Source organism: Sinocyclocheilus anshuiensis, unplaced genomic scaffold, assembly GCF_001515605.1.
Source record: "Sinocyclocheilus anshuiensis isolate Anshui unplaced genomic scaffold, SAMN03320099.WGS_v1.1 scaffold1173, whole genome shotgun sequence".
Classification (NCBI taxonomy): Eukaryota; Metazoa; Chordata; class Actinopteri; order Cypriniformes; family Cyprinidae; genus Sinocyclocheilus; species Sinocyclocheilus anshuiensis.
In genome coordinates, this window is record NW_015555772.1 from 25,610 (window position 1) to 33,940 (window position 8,331).

Here is an 8,331-nt window from a genome sequence, read left to right on the forward strand (position 1 = left end):
CCGCGACTTCTATTTCTGAAAATATCACAGTTAGGAGATTTATAACGAGTGGTTCCCAGCATTATTACAGCAAAGTGCATGATTACAGTACAAAGCCGCTGCAATGGTGCAGCTCTAACGCTATTAAATGAAAGATGATGTACCATAGAGCAAAAAAAAAAAAAAAAAGAACAGTGAAAGTAACAAAAAAATCTGTGTTAGTGAGCACTTCTCCTTTGCCGAGACAATCTATCCACCTCACAGGTGTGGCATATCAAGATGCCAAGAGGCTTTTGAAACAATCATCCATAAGCTAACATCATCCCCAATTTTAGGATTTGCTGACCCACAGTTACCTTATACATTACACACAGATGCCAGTACAACTGGTTTGGGGGCAGCGCTATATCAAAGGCAGGATGGACAGGAGCGTGTCATTGCCTATGCCAGTAGAGGAGTGAATCCCGTTATCCAGCACATAAACTGGTGACATAAAAAAACATAAATAGTATGTGCTATTTATTGTACTTAAGTATGAAAATTATTTTTTTAATCTTAAACGTACTTAAAGCTGCAGTCCGTAAGTTTTGCCTCTTTGTCGCCATCTCTGTTTGAAAACCTGAAATTGCAGCTGTGTGCGGAATTATCTAGCTTGCGTGGGTTGTGAGTCGGCACGGCTCCAGAGGGCGGATGAATCTAATGTACTGAAGAGTATGTGTGGCAGTCAGTCACCGCACCGGTGTGGATATTTACTGTACTTCGCACTCACAGATTCTAGCCTACGTCTTGGAATATGACCCAAATAAGAATTTTCACCGTATATTGCCATCTGAATAAGTAAGTAACAAGTCTGCCACGTTTGTTCTGACCAACTGAGGAAAAAAGCATTAGCATACATCTCTCTACCAATGGTGATTTAATCTAAAGATCGGTTAGCTCATATCACATTAAACCGTTCAAATTATTATTATTGTTATACTTTATTCTCAAATTATTAATGTTAACAACATCAATGGGACAACTTCTTTATATTTACAGACGTGACATAATGACGCAGTGCCATGCTCGAATTTCCCGCGAAAACCTACCCGTACCACTCAAAATAGAAAACATAATTATAAGCTAACAGTTGCGAATCGGGCTAAAGTAAGGCGATAGTTTTGAACACTGGCTGGTTATGTACTTGCTCAAATATTGATTTCGGATCATTTTTAACCAAATAAAGTTACGGACTGCAGCTTTAAGTATTGAAAGTAAAAGTACAAGTAAATGCAAAATAGAAAAGAAGCAAATAAATATATGAAATCTCACAAACTGAGATTGTGCTCAGTTTTAACACTAGAACCGCTAGAGGTTGCTGTATACCTAAAAGCGCCAGCGGGTAATTTTTACCCACGCACATGGTAACTGTATTTATATGGCTAAAGAACATATTATTTCACTGTATTATGCTACTGTCTTCACAAAGAAGTGTCTAGAGTCATGAAATGATTATGTCTAGTCATCAACTATATTTTTATCCTTGGAATATTATAATACAATGTCATTAATCAATATATTAGGATAATCCATGTTATTTAAATTACTAAAATAGCCTGTAGACGATAATGAGCAATAATAATTCACCACACTGCATAGGATGATGCAATGACAAATTCAAGCGCACAGCTTCACCTAAATATTTATTAATTTGTTTAGTTATATCACTTATAATTTGAATAAAAGAACAACACCATTAAACTTTGGGTAATCAAAACATGGTTTCATTCATTACATCATATAGATCGTTTTTTTTTTTTCTTCAGGAAACGGCCAGACTAGAATAGCAACACAGTAGCGAACGATAAACGATATGGCAAGACAAAAATTAAATAATTAAACCAAAGTTTGACCAATTAGAGTAATGTGAGGCTAAAACATGTAAATATGATATCTGGATCACTGTCAGATGAGCCGTCAGATGCTGAGCCGAGCCATATGCAATCTTTATTTAAAGACGTGGTAACAAAAAAGGCAAGGGTCAAACAATGGCAAACAGGTATATCGTGGGCAAGACACAAGAGTAGTCCAGAAAACAGGCGAGGGTCAATCAACGGCGAACATAATCCAACAGGGCAAGGCAAAGAGCTGATCCAGGTTCACAGCAATAGTCCAGGCAGGGGTAAACGGAGTCCGAACGGCGAGACAAAAGGGTAATCCGAAAAACACAGGCAAGAATCTGAACACAGGAAAACAGGCATGGCGAGACTATGACTAGACTATCAAAACTAGAAGTAGTGAGAGAGTCAATATGATGTACGAGTGACCTCTGGTGGCGATCGGACGGAAGTCCATGGACAGGATTCTTAACAACACCATTGGTATAGGATTTTAGGACATGAAATAAAACAGTTATCTAATAAGCATTTGTTCTATTTTATTTGGTTTTGTTTATATGCTTTATTTTTTTTTAAGATTAACTGTTTTTGTTTTTCCAAAGCATTGTTAGATGCCAGTGTTTCATATCATAGCTATGCAAAAATTTGATTTCAAATCAGTGTTTAACCTCAGAATGATCTCAAAGTAAAAAGAGGTGCTCTGGTAAAATGGTAAAAGTCTGATTTTGAGGTGGCTGTGCTTTAAATTTGAATTATTATAATCTTCACTTAAGTGAAGGATTTTGAAAGTCTGACAGTAATCAGTGTTGAGTCCTACTGTAAGGTTAACCCTGCCTGTTTTAAATGTTTCAAAAAGATTAACAGTTGAAAACATTTGTTAGAAATGTAGAAAAATAATCAAAATGTAATCAGTTACATTACTTTAAAACCACTTAAGCTCAGGGCGTTTTTTGGTATTTTCGCCTAAATTTAACATACTCAAATTCAAATGTTTACCCTACACACATACAATGGAGGAAATGTAAATAAAGCATAAACATTTTTAACGTCATTTTGGTTTAAATGCAGAGTTTAACTGGTTTTAACAAAGTAATTGAAATAGTTACACTACTTTAAATACATTTTAAATAGAGTAACTTGTAATCTGTAACCTATTACATTTCCAAAGTAACCTTCCCAACACTGGGTGTAAAAATATTTAAACCTAACCGTAAAACTGCGATACACCACACACGGTATGTACTCTTGTACTCTCATAGTGTACTTAACACCTCAGCCCAAATAGTGAATCAAATAGAAAATCAGAGTGACAACTTCCAATAAATGCACAGCACAGGCTTGGCTATCTCATGTCTATGTCCATGCATCGTTCTGCAATCGACTACAGGAACAAAGCTCAGCAGAAGAAAACATTTGTTTATCTCCTTGAAGCAAAAGCAGTGTAAACAAACAGGAGCATAAATAAGCATTTAGTGGAATTCTCTCTTAAATTTAGCTGGAGTTTCATGTTGCTATATAAATAAAGAAATATGTTATTAAGTTTTTGGATCTCTAGATTGATTTATGACTTGAGTTTTACATTTAGTCATTTAGCAGATGATTTTATCTAAAGTGACTTACAAATGAGGACAATAGAAGCAATCAAAACCAACAAAAGGGCAAAAATATGTACAGTAAGTGCTGACAAGTCTCGGTTAGCCTAATGCAGTACTCGTAGCAAGGTTTTTTTAATAATAAATAAAAAGAAAATGTAGATAGAATAGAAAAAAAATAGGGAGTGCTAGTGTTGGGGGGTCTTTTTTAAATAAAAATAAAACAAGTCAAAAGAGTAGAAAAATAATAGAGAATGCTAGTGTTAGAGTGTCATTTTTAGACACATTAGACACATTAGAGTGTCAAGAGAAAAAAAAAACAGGAAAAGAAAATTTAGAAAACAGGAAGATAGAATAGAAAAAGAACAGATAATGCTAGTGTCAGAGGCTCTCTTATTTAAAGAAGACAAGTAGTAAGAATAGAAATAGAATAGAGAGTGCAAGTGTTAGAAGGTAAAGTGTTTTTTTTCTTTCTTTCTTAGAATTAGAATAGAGAGTGCTAGAGCTAAAGGGTCAAATTTAGATAGATCAAGATGGCGCCACAATGGCAGCCACAGCGCTGAGCTCCGCAACTCTTCTGCTGTTTTTGTTTAAAAACATTAAGCAACACATCCCAGACAATATTTTTCCGGTTTTCGATTATTCAGACGTTTTGTTGGACATTTTAGTCTGAGGTACAGCGGAGTTGTTCAAACACGCAATCAGACACAGAAGAGGGACACGCACCGGCACACTGGTTGAGCTCCGTGAGCGTGGCTTTCTAACTGTGCTCCCAAGCATTCATCTTGCGAATATCCATTCCCTTCCTAACAGAACGGATTAACTACTTCTCATCCGCATCAACAAGGACTTTTCAAACTCTGCTGCATTGTGCTTCACTGAAACCTGGCTGAGTGAAGCCATTCCAGATAACGAGCTTCATTTGCTGGGCTTCCAGCTGTTCAGGGCAGATCACATCGAGTTAACAGGGAAAACGAGACTTGGTGGATTGTTTTTCTATATCCACGAAAGTTGGTGTTCAGGGCCAGTATTCATGGAATTTCATAGAGCAAAGTGTTGCTCCTAGTGACAAAATTATAAGAAAAATCTTAGAAATGTGGTCATTTCCTCTTAAAATTGAAGAAAAGATCCTAGTAAAGAAGAAAGTAATTCAGAAAGCATCTTAACCCTTAAAAGAGCTTTTAAGGTCCAAAATTGTTAGGAGTACTGACGAGGACGTTTAAGATGCTTAAGAGTTTCTTTAGCAGTGTAGAAAATCAACAAAACGTGAAGAGGGAGAAGAAATGCATTGAACACAATGTATGACAGTGAGTTAATATGTCACTACATATTAGATCGTGCAGTGATCATGTTTGACCGTGATCATGTGATCAGTGATCAGTGATCATGACCGATATTATTAGAGACATGCTAACATCTCCAACACAGTCTAAAAATGCCATAGCACCAGAAATTAAAGTAATCGCTACATTAACTACAGCCATGTTCACACTGTCAGCTTTAGGGATTGACAACCGCATTTCCTTACAGGTGTGAGTCTCGAAATTTCCTGTTCAAACAGTAGCTTACAGTAGCGTCTTGAATACAAGCCCGTATATGCACTCGAATCCTTTTCTGCATCTTGTGCATGACACTATTTGAGTCACGCACAGAACAAAAAAATGACAGAAACCTCTCCAGTGGAGAACAGTGACTGGATCTAAGACCTTCAGATGACGCACAGCTCATTTCTCCGTTGCTTTCTCCGTTTTTCAAGATTTGGTCTTTCATTGGGAACTTCTCCAAGATTTTTTTGAAGCTCCTGACATAGAATGCTATGGCATCATTTAGGAACTGCTTTGTCTTGTGAGAAGGGATTTCTTGTGCTTCCTCGCTTTGCAACTGCCTCCTTGCCATACAACAATAAAAAGATCTTCATCTGGGCGGTGAATTGCAGTGTTGCTCACATCGCTGTCCTCAATGTTCTTTTCTCTTAATAGCTTTGGCTAAATAAATCTGCTTGCTATGTCATGCAGAAGTTCTTTCACACTCTGATCTAGCTTGAAAATGATAGGTGCCTTGTTTTGAAAAATCTAATTGAATTTGTCAAATCATTGTGCGACATTGTGGAGAAAGCAGGCGTATATTTTCATTAGGGGGTCTTTCAATCTCTTCTCAATATGAGATGACTTCGGATTCTCACTCTTTGACTCAAAATATGACATAATGGCTGGACATTAGTGGAGCAGATGGTCCAAACATTTTCCCAGTGAAAGACAATGTGTAGGACAATACTTTTGTACTCTCTGCTGGGCAACGTTGCAGAACTCTTGAAACGGTTTTAGTTCTTCTCTTCGTTTGGAACTTTTCTCAAAGTAATAGTATATGTCAATGAGCAGTTCTTCAGGTGACATTGAGAGCTCCTTGGCAGCAGTTTTGGCACAAATGTTGACTAGGTGACTTGGACAGCCAGCATTGTAAATGTGGGGAGCCTGTGATTTCACTTTTGATAAGACAGAATTGTTTTTACCAACCATCACATCACTGCTAAATCCTACACAATTAGACCAATCAAGGTCTTTGTCATTCATGGATGATGCAATGCAACTGAATATATTTTCAGCTTTGGCATCATTACAGACTGGCATGTCTATAAATCCAACTGTTACACTTATCCTGTTTTATCATAGTACCTGGCTAAAATGGCACATTCCTTCTCGCACATGATGTCATTGCTTTCATCAACCATGATGCTGTACGGCCTTTTTTCTGTCTGGATAAACTTGTACATGTCATCTGAACATTCAGGCTCCAGTGTCATGTTCACAAAAGCAGATGTCTTAGTTGATGAGCAGGCATAGTGTTTTGCAATTTCTGAATCAGGACACATTTTCTTAAATAGCTTTCCTGTGTGCTTACAGACCTGGAATAGCAGGTTATGCTCAACGACGAAAGATGTAAAGTAAACCTCAGCTCTAGTGACCTTCTCTGTCAGATGTTGTTTTTCTGCTGAAAAGAACTGTGAAATACTTGAGCAGCCTTCCCTGCAATTAGCCTCCTTAACATATTGTGGTCCCTAAAAGAAATAAAAGCAAAATATGTATATTATTATGTTTATGTAATATTTAGCATTCCTATAGTTCAGCACATACAACATTGTGCTAACCATCTAAAGGTTGTAGGTTCAATTGCCAGGAAACCCACATACTGATAGAATATATAGCTTGAATGCAATGTAGTATGTCATGTCTGCCAAATGCATAAATGTATATGTTTTTTGTTTAGTGATCTTATCAAATATGTAAACCAAGCTGGGTATATATAGAAAATGTGGCATTAACCATGACTGGGAAACATTAGAAAAACTTGGTGGGGCAGCATTATTATGTAATGGCTGGTTAGACTTTATATATATATATATTTCAAATTAAAGACAGTTCACTTTAATTCATAATTACTTTATTACATGTAAATTATATTCATTGAAATACATCTAAATAACTTTTTAAAAAAGGAATACAAACTACAGTTTATGGCAACATAAGTAATTTGAAAACCATTATAAAAATTACATAATTTAAAAAAAAAAAAAATATTTACCTAATATTTCCAGCCAAGTTTTCATGAACTTGTAATATATCATCTGACTACACAAAACTTTCCCGAGGTCTCATATGTAAATGAAGAAATGCAGGAAAACAATACAAGACCCTTCAAATGGTTTGTTCATGTCCAACTATTGATACCAGCATATCTTTATCTAATAGAAAGTGTTTACGGAATGAAATAGTTTTATTTCAGCAGTGGCCATGAAATGATTTGTCGATTTTTGAGCGCATATTCCTGATCCCCTTTAAAGAACGAAACTAGCAAAGTGCAGCACGAGTCTGTGAGGGAGAGATGGATGATGGATGGACGCCTGCTGCGATTTGCGCTAGAGATATATTTACTGCGCTATTCATGTAACCTAAAAAAAAGTAATTTTTAGACATTTTTGATATAGGCTACCACTTCCCGATTCGTGAAAATTTGAGTGTCTGGTGTAGGAGAGGGGCACAAGGAGAATCCAGAGAATTCCTGTGTGAACCCAGTTATGCATTAAAATATGTACTTATATTTTTTATCAATCTACTTATGGTATTGTTTTATTAATTTATTTAATTACAGTTTTAAACAAGTGTTCAGGGAGTTTTGCCTCATCACGTTGTAGAACATAAGTAGCCTAAACTTGCAGGTAATCAGCTAGTTTAAATAATGCTAGCTCTGCTAATGAACAGACCTGAACTCGTTTCAAAATGTCTTTTACAGTCATTTAACACACCATGGGCAATAGAAAAGTCACTGTTGCAAACAGTGCAGCGATCAGCACTGTAATTATTTTTTTTTACCCCTATTAGGCAGGGGCACACCTTAGTGTAGTATGGAGTAAAGTGAGTTTTATATTTTATTTTTCTCGGACACTCTTCTCGGACAGCAGATGCCATTGCGGCTGCAGACGCAGAACTCTGGAAGTCTGAACTGACAGGAGATTGAGAGAGAGGTATGCCCGCCCACAGAGACAACTGATTGGTCTATTTAGCGCATATGAGACCAATCATTAGAGGATACTCATTCTATTGCAATTCAAAACTTACTATAGCTGCGTCTCATTGCGCAGCCTTCGAAATGAGACACGGCTTATATCACTACACATGTCTCTCTCGCTCGCTCGCACGCACGATTTCCAGGATATTGTATCTAATTTGCGGGCGTCAGGGAGCCACTATGAATATGCAGGAGACTCCCGGAACTTCCGGGAGAGGTGGGATGTCTGGTGTGTGTGTTTGTGTAGGGGGTTGTGTGTGTGTGTGTGTGTGTGTGTGTGTGTGTGTGTGTGTGTGTGTGTGTGTGTGTGAGAGAGCCTT

General features: G+C 37.0%; 1 pseudogene; it reads left to right on the plus strand.

Annotated features, from left to right (window-relative positions):
• LOC107674417 (extracellular calcium-sensing receptor-like) overlaps window positions 1-160 on the plus strand; it is an 8,979-nt pseudogene extending 8,819 nt beyond the window's left edge.
• The last annotated feature ends 8,171 nt before the right edge of the window (window positions 161-8,331 follow it).